The 15,886-nt window shown below is 36.0% G+C and overlaps 2 long non-coding RNA genes across 3 annotated transcripts in view; one reads left to right on the forward strand and one right to left on the reverse strand.

Moving 5' to 3' along the window:
• LOC111556599 overlaps window positions 1–7,237 on the reverse strand; it is a 29,201-nt gene extending 21,964 nt beyond the window's left edge. Inside the window, exons 1-2 of one of the 2 annotated variants that reach the window (XR_002736180.2) lie at window positions 7,210–7,237; window positions 6,368–6,420 (exon numbers count right to left, since the gene is read on the reverse strand). This is a non-coding gene — a long non-coding RNA (uncharacterized LOC111556599). The remainder of the gene's footprint in view (window positions 1–6,367; window positions 6,421–7,209) is intronic. The other variant, XR_006586211.1, reaches the window with a different exon arrangement.
• The window catches only part of LOC123380449, a 79,151-nt gene that overhangs the window by 28,610 nt on the left and 34,655 nt on the right, over window positions 1–15,886 (forward strand). The window lies entirely within an intron of this gene.

Raw genomic sequence — 15,886 nt, forward strand, 5'->3', positions numbered from 1 at the left:
AATCAGTGAACCAAGCCCATGTATGGTCCTGAAAGTCTCTATATTTGGGTCTCTACTGAGCCACTAGACACAGAGCTCCTTGAACTATATTCCTATGGGGTGGAGGAGCATTCCTGAGACCTTTCCATAGTGTCTGAGGTCTTTCATCGTTGCAAGACCCCAGGTGGGCCAGGCTTTTCCCCCTCCTGTGTGTACCATTTTCTGAGAATCCCAAAGCCACCATTTCACAATTTGAGGCCCCTGCTCAGACCCATGGAATGACTGGGATTTCTGACTGTGAGTCTACTTCATGGCCATGGGTCATGTGTTCAGTACCCACCAAGGTGTAATAAGAAGCCAATGATTGCTTCTCAAAAGGGGTGTATAGCTTTTAGCTTATTTCAAGAGCTTAAGGGTCCAAAATCCCAATAGCATTGCTGGTCCATAGTGATATCCCTCTGCTATAACTCCAATTGGTGAACTGAGAGGTTGCTAAGACCATTAACTCAAATGGTAAATGTGGATCAATGGGAATAAAAGAAAGGGCAGCCTAGGTAGCCCATTGGAGGGTCTCCAGAGCATACTGTTGGTCAGGTGTCCACACAAAGCAGCCTTTCTGCTAATCTGGTAGATAGATGTCATCAAGTTCTACATGCAGGGTTTATGAGAGTGCCAATAGCTAAATAGACATACTAACTGCTAGGCCTCTTTTTTATCTGTCAGTGCAAAGATAACTAATGCTCTAGCAGTCATCTCCTCTGGAATGGAAAGCATGCCCCTAATATCCAGGAACTTGACTTGGGTACTAGGACCTTGTATCTCATCTGTGTTAATGCCCCAGCTGTGTGGCTGCATGTGGATCAATAGGGCTTCCAGTCCTTATTGGGCAGTGCTTTTGTCTGAGCCCACCAGGAGGATGTCATCAATAAGTCTAGTACTCCCTCTGGAAAAGGAACGTTTTTTCTAGATCACAGTCTACCCAGTGATGGCAGGTAGCCAAAAAAGTTATGTAGACTTGTGAAAGGACATTAAAGTTGTATTGCAACTAATTTCCCATAAGGTTAAATTGACCAAGGTTGTGATAGAGGGATATGTTGGGGGAAAAAAAGCATTTATGGTTATCAGTTGCCATACATCAAATTCCCTTGGCTGGGGCAATAGTCACATTGTCTGGTACTGCATGTGCCAAAGGTGTGACACTATGGCACTAGTTACCAATATTCAAAGATGAGTTTCAGGTACTAGAGGCCATATGTACAAGATAGATGGAACTCTCAAATGCAGAAATAGTCTTACAGAGGATTTTGATTTCCTTAAACTCAGCAATGAGGACAGTTATTTGTTTTTGTCCCATAAGCAACGGATAATTGTTTTTGAGAAAGACTAACACTAGGGACAGTAGTCAGGCAGGGTCACAGTTTTCCACACACCCAACTAAAATGATCCCAATCATTCTATTAGGATTATTAGCAGCTAATTCCATCAAGGTATGGGAGCTGAGATGAGCAATAATGCACATAGACAATACAACTATACCATTCAGTAGTGGGATACATAACAATGGAGGTTTGTAGGGACCCAAATGGACTTGTCCCTAGCCAGGCTTAGGCAAGGGTTCCAGTGATGGTGGTCTCAGGCCTAAAACCAGAATTCATTACATGTTCTTTCCTTATCCTGGTGTCAAGGATTGCAGAGACCATAGCCACCTATGCACTGTATCCAAAGGCTCAAGAAGTACAATTCTCCCCCACCTTCTCATAGAACCCTAATTTTTACATAGGACCCCTAATAATCCCATGAGGCAGAACACCTTAACCTAAGCCTTTGTCTTATTTTTAAAAGCTGAGAAGTTCAGGTAAATCTTGATGGGGCTCTCCAATTCATCTCTAGATTCACCAGAAGAGGTATCATTAGAAGATAGCATCTGAATCAGTCACATGGTCATTACCATGCAGAACTGAGCAAGGCACCTGTTAGTCACCTCTGTGGCTGGGTACCCAGCTGCAAATTTGTTTATAGGGAGCCCATCAATCTCCTTCTTTAAGACCCCTTTCTCAAGAAACCGAATGCAAATATATTTTTGGGAAAACCCTGGCCTGCATCATCTAGTAAACCATGTCTGTTTATTACTCTTATGCTACTCTTTCTGGTGGCCAAGATTTGCTATTTTGGCATTACCACTTTTTCCATGCTGGGGAATTTGCCAGTCAAGACTCATATTGTGTCATGGACTGATTGGCTTGACCTCATGAGGATGTTTAACTAGGCTGGCTAACTAGCAGGAGCAGCATGGACAAACGTAGCAATCTGAGTCTGGTAAATGGTCTCATCAGAGACCAGAGTTGTTTTCAATCACTCACTGTAGACCCAAGAAACCATCAACCGTAATAGCCTCTGTGAGGATAATCCAAACATGTTTATCAGTGGCAGGGAACTTGTCACAGTGAACCAAACTTTTTGATCTCAAAATAATACCATCTGAGGAAAGAGGATCTTGGGTATTTCACTCTTCCTTTCTCCCTGCTCTCTCTTCCCCCTTAAGCAATGTGGCCTCTGATGGGACACTCTGAAGGGGAGACTATAGTAACATACCCTAGAAGGTGCCCTATCCTTCACTGAGTTTAACAAATGACCCCCTTCATTGTAGAGACAATGAAGAGACAAACTAATCACATCTCTAAGGTTTCTTTGGGCTGCTAGGCAAAGTAATTCCAAAGGGCTTTACATGAGTTTTCACAGGACACACAATTATGAGTAACCTGCTCTGTCACAGGACATCCATTAACACCAGGGATCTGCACAAAGATAGCAATAGTCATTAGACATAACTCAGCAAGAGAGTTATCTGACACTTTTTGGTCCCATTTTAGGAAGACCATAAGCAATAGCTAGGGAAATGCTTCCATAATTTTCTTTGAGACCCTTGGTTGGGTTTCTAGTTTGAGCCACTGAGCAAATTCAGCTAGGGAGTGAGGGGCTAAAGAGAAAGATGAGTGATCTTCCTTAGAAGTGAAAAATTTCTGTAAACAATCTTCTAGCACTCCTCAAGAAAGCTACATTAGCATGGCCAATGGTGCCCAGTGAACCCTCAGGCTTTTTACTCCTGCTATTCCAGAATGACATTTCGTGCAATTGACATTTCTGCTGTCTGTGCCAATTTTGTCATGCAATCAGGTTTAGTGGTGGTCAGTTAGGACACTGAGAGAAACTGAAAGTAAAAATTAAGCCTTTATTTACTTACTGCAGCAGTAAGCACAAGAGGCAAAAAAGAGGTGTTAGCTCCCCAGTGTTGAATTTTTTCCCCACAAAATGGCATTGGGATGGTGTTAGGTGAATGCAGTGCAGACAGGGGGAATTGTCTTACTGTCCAGGGACTACTAACAGAAGACTACTACCTCTTTATGGATCTATAGACAAGGGATAGGCAGAGGAGGAAGGATTAACAGTAAAGAGGTACTCAGTCAAAGTGGAAAAAAGTGCCTCAGCCAAAGCCCCCTAATAAATAAGTCTTGGTGGAGGCTCTTTGGCTCAAATATAGATATACATATGAACATGGCTGGACCAGAGTGCTTGAGTCCTTGACTACAATGACTTCCAGAAAACTGCAGTGTACTGGCTGTGTACCAAGTCTGAAATGGGGTGGGCAGCTTTCCCCCATAAGCCCTGCCAGGCAAGCTTAAAGCTTTATAATTGCCTTGAATCAGGCCTAAAAAAAAAATCACATATAGGATTTTCTCATCTACAAAATGCATATTTAATATCTACTATATGGGGTAGTAATGATGTAATAAAAGTTAAAGGTAAAGCAAGATGTCTATTCTCTTTCTAGGTGCTAGAACTGGACTCTTCAGGGTATGTTGGCTCTTAATCAGGAAGGTGGACTTTGTCTACAGGTTCAGAGGATTCAGAATATAAAAACATTTGAAAGCATCCTCATAAAAATTCCATACCATGTATCAGGGTCCTGGATTTTCCAAACCATGTCCCTCATCTCAGTATAAGAAACCTGCCTTTGTTAGACAGTTAACTGACTTTTAGTTCCATCCTTTTTTTTTTTAAGTCCTAGGCTTGATTCTTGGCTTTCTCCACTCCATTGCTAAAGAATATGAAAACTTCAGTGTGTATAACCAAAGGGACCTTTTGGTTGTCAATAGCTGTAGTAAGCTTGGCTTTTATCTCGTTTTGTATCACAACAACACAATAGCCATCAATACCATTATCCTTATAGCTATGATTTCCTCTACCTTAGGAATCAGACAAGTCTGGGTTTATATCTTAGAAGTGACTTTTGAAAAGCTATGTAACTTTGAGCAAGTCATTCAACATCCTTATGATTCCATTTCCTCATCTGCAAAATACAGATTTACTAGCCACCACAAAAAAAGTAATGGTGTAATAAAAGTCATGCAGCACAATGTTTGTTTTCCTACTTTCCTTCATTTATTCACTTTTCTCAAGCATTCTTTTTTCTATTATTTCTTCAAATGAGTTTTCTGCTTCTCTCTCCTCTCCTCTCCTCTCCTTCTGGGATCCGTATAATGTGGACTTTTTTTCCTGGTGTTATCCAAGAGGTCCTTTGAACTAGCCTAATTTTTTTTAATTATATTTTCTTTTTTCTTTTCACAGTTCGGCTTGGGTGCTTTCCACTAACTTGTCTTCCAGGCCACTAATCCATTCTTCTACATTCACAAATGTACTATTGATTCCCTCTGGTGTATTTTGCATTTCTGTTACTGTTTTCTTCAACCCTGGTTGGTTCATTTTTACATTTTCTATCTATTTATTGAAATACTCACTGAGTTCATCTATTCTCTCCAGCCCAGTGAGGATCTTTATGATCATTGCTTTAAACTCATTATCAGGCATATTGTCAAGCATCCTTTTTGTTTGTGTGCTTGTTTGGGGTATGGATTGTTTGTTTTCAGTTATATTAATGCCACTTCATTAAGATTATTCCATGAAAACACTTTATAAACTCTAAGCTTTATAAAAATACAGGGTTATTTTTGTTTAGTTTTGTCCAGAAGATACATGACAAAGTAGAGCACAAAATTTCTGGCTTTACACCCCAGTTGTCAAACATACTAACTCAGAGGTCAAGGCATGCTGTCTAATTTACTTAGAACAATTGTCCATATTTCCAAACATAAGGTAAAACTCTCTAATCTGCCTCACTTACAGTGAAGTTTGAGAAATAAGTAAGTTAATATAAATTATAGTGCTCAATAAATTCTAAAGCAGTGTACAAATAGAAAACATCATTGTTAACATAATTTGGATAGCCCCCTAAATGAGTTCCTCTATATCCTAGCCTGTTCAACACATAGGAGCTAAATAAGTTTTCTAAAAGCAGAACTCAAATTATATCATTTCTCTGCTCAAAATTCATCAGGAGCACCCCTTTGCCTCTCAAATAAAGGTCATACTTCCTACCTGGCATTTAGAACCCTCCTCTTTATAAAGGTTTATCATCATTATTCATGAATACAAATGGTAAATGCTTCTGGCAAAGTGCACAACTTTTTAAAAATAATAATCTAAAGAAGGGATATATGCTTTTTGTAATAAGAAAACTAACAAACACAATATGAAAATGTCTCAACCACATGCAATGACCAGCATTAATGACTTTGTGGGCATTCTATCACACTGATCTTCCTCAAAGAAAGACGTATAAGCCCATATACAAACACAGAGAGGTTTCGTTTCTCTGAAATGGTTGCCCTTTTTATTCTAAGATAAATGTTTTATATAAAATTAACTGGAACTTGCATTTTTTACTTTCTGAAATATCTGAAAGTTTTTTTTTTTTAATTTTTTTTTCAATGTTTATTTATTTTTTTTTTGGGACAGAGAGAGACAGAGCATGGACGGGGGAGGGGCAGAGAGAGAGGGAGACACAGAATCGGAAACAGGCTCCAGGCTCTGAGCCATCAGCCCAGGGCCCGACGCGGGGCTCGAACTCACGGACCGCGAGATCGTGACCTGGCTGAAGTCAGACGCTTAACCGACTGCGCCACCCAGGCGCCCCATCCGTGAAAGTTTTGATATACAAAGAGCCAGGAAGTCAAGAATTCAGTATTTACAGTTACAGCAAAATGTATAGTTAATGGTTGTTCTTGAACTCATCAGAGAACTGAGGTTTTAGGGCAAACTGCCATTCCAGAATCTGAAGAGACAGGCACGTCTGCAGAGATACAACAACCATGACCTGCTTTATCTGGAACAAAAGTTGCTGGAGACATTAAATGATAAAATTTTTAAATGGTAGTTTTGATTAAATGCCAGAGGCTGAGTGGACTAGCTTGAGAGCGAGAAGCTAACTTCTGGGGCCTCAGTCTTAAAGGTGCTCATAACAGTTGCATAGGCCTTTTCTCAGGAAACTTACCAGGTTCTCAGGATGAGGTCTGAGGAAAATCCTCGCAGAAGCTTGCATTTACACTGAAAAGAGAGGAATATCAGAGAAAGAATAAATTAAGATAAAATAAATGTGTTATTTTTCCTATTTGTCAGTGATCTAAAAGATAACTATTTAAAGCAACAGATGTTAAACTATATTGAGTAATTATAGCAGATGGGTAAGTGAAATGAATGACAACAATATCACAAACATGGGAGGGAGGAATTTGGAATACTTTAAGTTACCTGCAATTCAGAAAAGCCAAATAGTGTTATTTAAGGAGGGATTAGGTGAGTTTAAAATGTATACTGTAAACTTTGAGATGACCACTAAATTTTTGTTAAAGGATAAATGATATGCTATGGAAGGAGGTAAAAAATTTAATTATATAAAATGTTCAATTAAAAACAGAGAGAACCAGACCAAGACTCCCTGATGAACATGGATGTAAAAATTCTCAACAACATACTAGCAAATCAAATCCAACAGTACATTAAAAGAATCATTCACCATGATCAAGTGGGATTTATTCTTGGGTTGCAAGGGTGATTCAACCCAGTAAAACCTTGGTCCATGAGCATAATTTGTTCCAGAAACATGCTTGTAATCCAAAGCACTTGTATATCAAAGTGAATTTCCCCGTAAGAACTAATGGAAATTCAGATGATTCATTCTACAACCCAAAAATATTCATATAAAATGATTACAATACTGTAATATAAAATGGTAAAGAAAATACAAAATATAAAGAAAAATGATTACAATACTGTGATATAATACAAAATAATAAAATACAGAATATAAAGCAAAATAAATTAACTTGCATTTACCTTTGAAAACCTTCGTGGCTGGTGTGAGGGAGACAACAGAGAGGAGGGTTATTGCACATGATAACTTTCACTATCACTAACAGAATCACTGCTATATACTGGCTCAATAGAATCTTTTCCTTTTCAACTTTAACAAGGAACCTATCCAATGACACTTACTTTTGCCTCCTTTTGAAGATTTCAGAAATGTGACATTGCATTGTCGTTAAACAGATTCATCACTCGCACTGCTACAGCCTTATTCAGGTGGTGTTTTTCTACAAAATTTTACACTGTTTCCCACATTTTACACATCTTCCTAATTTCATTTGAAGTGAAGGATTCCTCTGCCTTTTTCTTCCCCTCCTCTGCAAACAAGATGCAAATGTAGACTTCTCGTAAAATCTTGGACTTTTGGCCACTCTCATACCTCATTAATACTTCTCGATGATTTCCTTCTTAATTTCCACCACAATAATCTTCTTCTTCTTACTACCTTTCTTTTCAATGTTTTTCTGCATAGGGGCCATTGTATACACTCACACAGATGTTGACTACAGCACAGTATTAATAAAAACTCTTGTCATATACTGTATTTAATGTAACTGGCAATAAGGCAGCAGAGGATGGTGTCTATATCTGCAGACAGTCTGACTTGGAATAAAGAAAAGCATTCCTAAGCTTTGGAAAAGCAAAGGACTGTCCACAGGTGCTTTGAAGTGACTGAAAATACACTGCCAGTTGCAGGCACCTTCCAATGTTCTGAAAAATCACTGATTTCTTCCAAACACCATGGTCTGAGACCGAGCATCTGAGTATGGGAGATGATCACCCACAATCCCACAGTGAGAGAGAAAGAAAGAGAGAGAGAAGAACCATTGGCTCAGTTGTGATCATGTAACGTTTGGCATCACATACTACTCATATTGCAAGACATTCGTTTATCAAGTTAAAATTTATTAGAAATGTTTGCTCATCTTGAAGAACAAGTTACTCACAATCCAAGGTTTTACCGTACTCACCAATCAATGTGATACACCATATTAATAAAAGAAAAGATAGGGGCGCCTGGGTGGCTCAGTCGGTTGAGTGTCCAACTTCGGCTCAGGTCATGACCTCGCGGTTAGTGAGTTTGAGCCCCGTGTTGGACTCTGTGCTGACAGCTCAGAGTCTGGAACCTGCTTCCGATTCTGTGTCTCCCTTCTCTCACTGCCCCGCCTCCACTCTCTCTTTCTCTTTCAAAAATAAATAAACATTAAAATTTTTTTTAAAAAAATTTTTAAAAATGTAAAAAAAGAAAAGAACCATATGATCTCATATACATCTCAATAGATGCAGAAAAGCATTTGACAAAGTACAGCATCCATTCTTGATAAAAACCATCAGCAAAGTAGGGGCAAAGAAAACATACCTCAGCATCATAAAGGCCATATGTGAAAAACCTACAGCTAATATCATCCTCAATGGGAAAGAACTGAGAGTATATCCTCTATGGTAAGGAACAAGACAGTGATGTCCACTCTGACTATTTTTACTTAACATATTCTGGAAGTTCTAGCTGCAGCAATCAGACAACAAAAAGAAATAAAATGCATCCAAATTGGCAAGGAACAATTCATACTTTGAGTATTTGCAGAAGACATGATACTCTGTGTAGGAAATTCAAAAGACTCCACCAAAAACTTGCTAGAACTAATATATGAATTCAGAAAAGTTGCAGGATACAAAATTAACATATAGAAATCTGATGCAATTATATACATCAATAATGAAGGAGCGGAAAGAGAAATCAAGGAATAAATCCATTTATAATTGCACGAAAAACAATAAGATACCTAGAAATAAACCTAAGTAAAGAGGCAAAGATCTATACTCTGAAAAATGTGGAACACTTATGAAAGAAATTGAAGAGGACACAAAGAAATGGAAAAATATTCCATGCTCATGGATTGGAAGAACACATTATTAAAACGTTTATACTACCTAAAGCAATCTACACATTCAATACAATCTCTGTGAAAATACTACCAGCATTTTTCACAGAGCTAGAACAAACAATCCTAAAATTTGCATGGAACCACATAATACCCCCCAAAAAACCAAAGCAGTCTTGAAAAAGAAAAGCAGGGCTGGAGGCATCACAATTCTGGACTTCAAGCTATTAAAAAGCTGTAGAGATCAAGACGGTATGGTACTGGCACAAAAACACATAGATCAGTGGAGCAGAGTAGAAAACCCAAAAATAGACCCACAACTATATGGTCAACTGATATTTGATGAAACAGGAAGGAATATCCAGTGGAAACAAGACAGTCTCTTTAACAAGTGGTGTTGGAAAGGCTGGACAGCAACATGCAAAAAAATGAAACTGAATCACTTTCTTAACACCATACACAAAAATAAATTCAAAATGGATGGAAGCCTAAATGTGAAACAGGAAACCATTAAAATCTACAGGAGAACACAGGCAGTAATCTCTTTCACATCAGCTGTAGCAACTTCTTACTAGATACGTCTCTTGAGGCAAGACAAAGAAAAGCAAAAATGAACTATTGGGACCTCATCAAAATAACAGGCTTCTGCACAGCAAAGGAAATAATCAATAAAACTAAAAGACAACCAATGGAATAAGAGAAGATATTTGCAAATGATATCTAATAAAGAGTTAGTATCCAAAATCTACAAAGAACTTATCAAACTCAACACCCAAAAAACAATCCTGTGAAGAAATGGACAGAAGATATGAACAGACATACAGCTGGCTAACAGACACATGAAAAGATGTTCAACATCACTCATCATCAGGGAAATACAAATCAAAACTATGAGGAGATATTACCTCACACCTGTCAGAATGGCTAAAATTAACAACTCAGGAAACAACAGATGGCGGCAAGGATGTGGAAAAAGAGGAACCCTCTTACACTGTTGGTGAGAATGCAAACTGGTGCAACCACTCTGGAAAACAGTATGGAACATCCTCAAAAAGTTAAACATAGAACTATCCTATGACCCAGCAATTGTACTACTAGGTATTTGCCCAAGGATACAAAAATACTGATTCAAAGGGACACATGCATCCCAATGTTTATAGCAGCATTATCAACAATAGACAAATTATGGAAAGAGCCCAAATGTCCATTGACTGATTAATGGATAAAAAAGATGTATGTATATGTATGTGTATATATATACATATATATACACATACATATACATACATACATGTATATACACACAAACATATACATACATACATATACATACACAACACAGGAATATTACTCAGCCATAAAAAGAATGAACTCTTGCCATTTGCAATGATGTGGATGGAACTAGAGCATATTATCCAAGGCAAAACAAATCAGTCAGAGAAAGACAAATATCATATGATTTCACTCATATGTGGAATTTATGAAACAAAATGGATAAACATGGGGGGGGAAGAGAGAGGCAAACCATCAAACAGATTCTTCACTAAAGAAAACAAACTGAGAATTGGAGGGATGTGGGTGGGGATGAGCTAAATAGGCGATGGATATTAAGGAGGATACTTGTGATGAGCATTGGGTGTTTTATGTAAGTGAAGACTCACTAAATCCTACGTCTGAATCTCATATTACATTGTATGTTCACTTACTGGTATTTAAATAAAAACTTGAAAGAAATAAAAACACCAAAAAAAAATAGGAAAAAGGGAGGATTATTACATAAATAATCACTTCATATGTTAATGGCTGAATAAATTAATTACAAGGCAAAGACTATTAGAATGGAAAAAATAATACTCACTGAATTTTATCTACAAGAAACCCATTTTAAATGTAAAGACTCAGGTTAAAAGTAAAAAGATGGAAAAAGATATACCATGCTAACACTAACCAAAACAAAGCTAGAGTAGCTATATTAATTTCAGTTAAAAAAGAATTCAGAACAAGGACCACTCTCACAGATAAAGAGCTCATTCTCTAAGAAAATATAATCTCAAACATGCATCCACTGACAGCAGAGCATAAAAATATATGAGGCAAAAACAGATTGAACTAAAATGAGAAACAGAAATCTAGTATTAGAGTTGGAGACTTTGATACACATCCCTCTTTCAGTAACTGATGAATTAAGCAGGCAGAAAATCAATAAAGATGTAAATGACATGAAAAGAACTACCATTATCAACTTGATTTAATTGACATTTATAAAATACTCCATTCAACAACAGCAGAACATAAATTTGTTTCAAACTTTCATGGAACATTCAACCAACATAGGTCACATTCTTGGCCATACTTTAATACACCTTTAACAAACTAAAAAATATATTTTTTTGGTGTTTATTTATTTTTGAGAGACAGAGACAGAAAATGAGCAGGGGAGGAGCAGAGAGAGGGAGACACAGAATCTGAAGAAGGCTTCAGGCTCTGAGCTGTCAGCAAAGAGCCTGAAGTGGGCCTTAAACTCACAAACCGTGAGATCATGACCTGAGCTGAAAACAGACGTTTAACTGACTGAGCCATCCAGGTGCCCCACACCTTAACAAATTTTTAAAATTGAAATTGTATAAATTATGTTCTTAGGCCACAATGGAATTAAACTAGAAATCAGTAATAGTAGCTGAATAACCCCGAAATATTTGAAAATTAAACAGGAATCTTCTAAATAATCAAATGGCCTCAAGTTGGCCTGGCAGCACTCATCTCCCCAACTCTTGATATGGGGATATAAATCTGAATACTTTCTGTCAGCTGAGGGCAACAGAGGCCATCACCCTTCCTCTAGAATGACATTTTCCCATCTTTCAGGACCAGTGGACCCACGTTCAACTGCTGTTCAGAGGGAACCTTCTTCACGTTAGCCCTCAGAGTGCTAGTTTGAATGTTTGCCGCTAGCACTTAGATCTGCAAGTGTGGGGCTCAACCCAGGTCCATGCCATAGGCTTCAATGTTCATCCTAGAAGCATTCTTGCTTGTGGGGTATAGTGTTCAGGGCTTGAGATTTAGGAAAGACTCTTCCCACACCCATCCCTCCTGCTTGTCATCAACCACCAGCAAAGGCCAAATGCTGCAATGCCATCTATATTCAGGGCTTAGCTGATTTGGCAGGTGAGTTGTTAAACACTCCTCAGTGGATTCTGGCTTTCACGGCCACCATCCTGCTGATGTCATTGTTGTCTTCGTAAAAAAATTCATCACGTTACAGTCTTCTCAGGATTTTTCATATCTCTCTCCATAGATTTTGAGAAAATTCCACCAAATAAATATAGGGAAATTCTGTCTGTGTAATTTATTCAACCATTCCTTTATTGATGTTGATTAATTTTGTTTCCAGTATTTTGTCCCCAATAGCAACGATTCTAGAAAAATCCACAAAAACACTCTTATACGTTATGTTTTTATTTTCAGTAGATAGATTCCTAGGAAGGGGGTTGCTTTGTAGAAAAATGTAATTTAAAAAATATATATATGGTACCAGATTGTTTCTCAGTAAAGCAATAAAATGAGAAAAGTCTTTCACCAGTGATAAATGATAAAATTGCTCCACTTGTTTTTGCTAGCCATTGGTTTTAAAGTACATTTTAATTCTGGCAGCTTGGTAGAATAAAGTACTATTTCATTTTTGACCTGACATTTATTTCTCTGATATTGAACTTGAGAATCTTTTCCAGTTCTTGCTAGCCAAATAAAATTACTCATTTGTTAGCTGGCCATTTCATTGTTTGCCCATATTTTTCTATTAAAAAATTGTTTCTTTATAATAGAATTTATTTCAGGATTCTCTGGATTATTCTCCTTTTGTCTGATCTATTTTCTCTTTCCATGGCAATATCATATGCACTTATTACTATAGTTTTATAACTAATTCTGACCATTCTTTTTTATTTTCATACTTTCCTTAAATTCTCTGATATTTGGTATTACATATAAACTTCAAGTTAAGTTACCAGTTTTTTTTTTCAAAACTCACATCAGGATTCAAATTGTTGTTGTATTAAATTTCTAATAACTTGGAGAATTGTCATTTTTTTGTGATGTTAAATTTTTTCATTCAAGAATATCCTATTTTTCACATAATTTGTTTGCTATTGTTTTTGTAATTTTCTTCATTTCCTTCCCCATATTCTTTATTAAATACCTTATAGATTTCTGTTTAGATTATGAATGGGATTTTTCCTAACTCGTCAGGTTATTTATAGCAAGAATGGTTACTATTTGCCTGTTTACTTTGTTATACAATAACTTTCCCAATTTTCTTTTTCTGTTGAATATTTTTTCTAGAATATTTTAGGTTTGCCAGCTATGTAATCAACTCACCAACAAAAACCAAATAATTTTTGTTCTTCCAAAATTTATAAATATTTTTTGATTTTTTTCTCTCAGTATATATTTTACATCCTTCAGTATAATAGTGAGTAATCACAGTGCTAGCAGGTATCCCTTTCTAATTACAATTTTAATTGTAATTAAAGTATTTATTAACATTTCACAAATTATATTTATATTTATATTTGCTTTAGATTATGATAATATTTATCATATTTATATAATTTCCTTATATTCCTGTTTATTGGGGTTCTAATTAGGCAAGTCTTCTGAATTTCTTTTTAAAGTATATTTTCAGTATTTTAATGATATAAATGTATACATTTTTCTCTAGTTTTTTGAGGAAATGAGTTATGCTAGTATAATCCTTGGGAACAATGATAGCTTTATTTGGCAATGTGTTTGAGTATTCTTTTTTAGAAAATTTGTTTTGTAGCAATAAATTAGATTTTACCTTCTTTATAGGTTTTAATATTAAAGTTATGATGGCTTCATAAAATTGGGAAGTTGTACATTCCCTCTGAACTTCAGTAACCTAGAACTCGTCATTTATTTATTAGTTACATAGCTTCCATTTTTAATGATATTTCCTTAATCACCATTTCAATGCTTTTCTCTTTATTTTCCTTTTTTGACAGTTGGCCTATTAAATTTTCTTCTCTTGAATTGATTTTATTAATTTATATTTTGCTAGAACACAACCCATTTCCTGTAGGTTTTCAAATTTATCCATAGTTTCATATAATATTCTCTAATGACTCTTTTCATTACCTCTGTATTTATTGATATTTATATTCTGAGAATATATTGAAACAGTATAATTAATAAATATCAGTATAAGCCTCTCTGAACTGCTTGCAGACTGGAAAACACAAATTTGTTCAAGGGTTACTATTTCAGAATTTTTAGGGAAAGAAATATTTGGCCTTGGTTGCTAATTTTGGGTAGAAAAATATATTTGGAATCCTTGAATTAGAAAATATACAACCACAGAAAGCCATTAAGCCATTAATGATTTAACAGGAATTTTTTGGGTGTGATTTTGCTTTTATTTAATAATCACACTGGCAGGGCAACAATATCCTTATCACAGAAATGGAGAAACATTGCCAGGAAAAGAGCAGATGCCAAAGAAGTTCAAGGTCATAAAATACATAGAAAATACAAGATATTGCAAAAAACTTTTTTCATGTTTCAGTAACATAAGAAGCATCACTAGCACATCATTATGACAAAGGACAGAAAGACACACTGAAAAATTAATAATAGTGTGCTAATGAAACAAACTCTAAAATTTGACTGGTCATATAGTTACAGTATGATTTTTTGACAGATAACTGAGTCACTTTCTCATTTTATATCTTAACTAAGTTTATTACAAAGAAAAGCAAAAATACCTTATGTTATTTTATAAGACCCGGCCCACTCATATAACATCAATATTTATATTTATCTTGGTAAGATTAATAAAGTCAAATTCCAAATGACCATCCTGACCAAGTCATGAAAACTGAATTTGTTTTAGATTATTAATTACTACCATGGTTGAATGTAACTAATGGGTCATTAAAAAAACTGGAAAGTGCTTAGACAGGGAGAGTTAGACTGTCTTTCCAAACTCAGGTTCATTTTCTGGATCAATAACAACAACAAACACATGTAGTACATACTATGTGCCATATTCTACTATATGTGATTTACATATATAATGTTAGACCAATCTAATGAGACAGGCTCTAAGATCATGCTGTTTTATACTTAAGGAAGTTGAAATGCACAGAAAACAATTATTTCTAAGGTCACATGGCTTATAAGCAGTAGAGCAGAGGTTTGAACACATGGCTCTTTCCAGAGTCAATGTTCAAAACTACCATTCTTTATTTTTTTTTAAGATTTTCATTTTAATTCCAGTATAGTTAACAGAGAGTGTTATATTACTTTCAGGTGTACAATATAGGGATTCAATAACTCTATACACCATTAGTCAGTGCTCATCATAAGTGTACTCTTAATCTCTATCATCGATTGCACCCATCCCCCACCCACCTCTGATATGCTCTCTTTATTTTAAATGAGTCCCCTCAACTAAAATTATTTTTTCCCAACAAGAACATTTTTTACCTGGAGTATACTTCAGAATACATGGTTCCAAAAGATATATGTATGAAACATACCATCCAAGAAAAATAGAATACACATTTTCTTCAAACACACACAGAAGAACCCCTGATTAAATCACATACAAAAAGACATAGCAAATATTACAAATTTACGAAGACTGAAATCACCAGGTATATTTTCTAACCACAATGGTAAAAAACTAAATATCAACAATAAAGCTGGAAACTCTACAATGTAAATATTAAATATTTGATATGCAA

Source organism: Felis catus, chromosome D1 (genome assembly GCF_018350175.1).
Source record: "Felis catus isolate Fca126 chromosome D1, F.catus_Fca126_mat1.0, whole genome shotgun sequence".
Taxonomy (NCBI): domain Eukaryota; kingdom Metazoa; phylum Chordata; class Mammalia; order Carnivora; family Felidae; genus Felis; species Felis catus.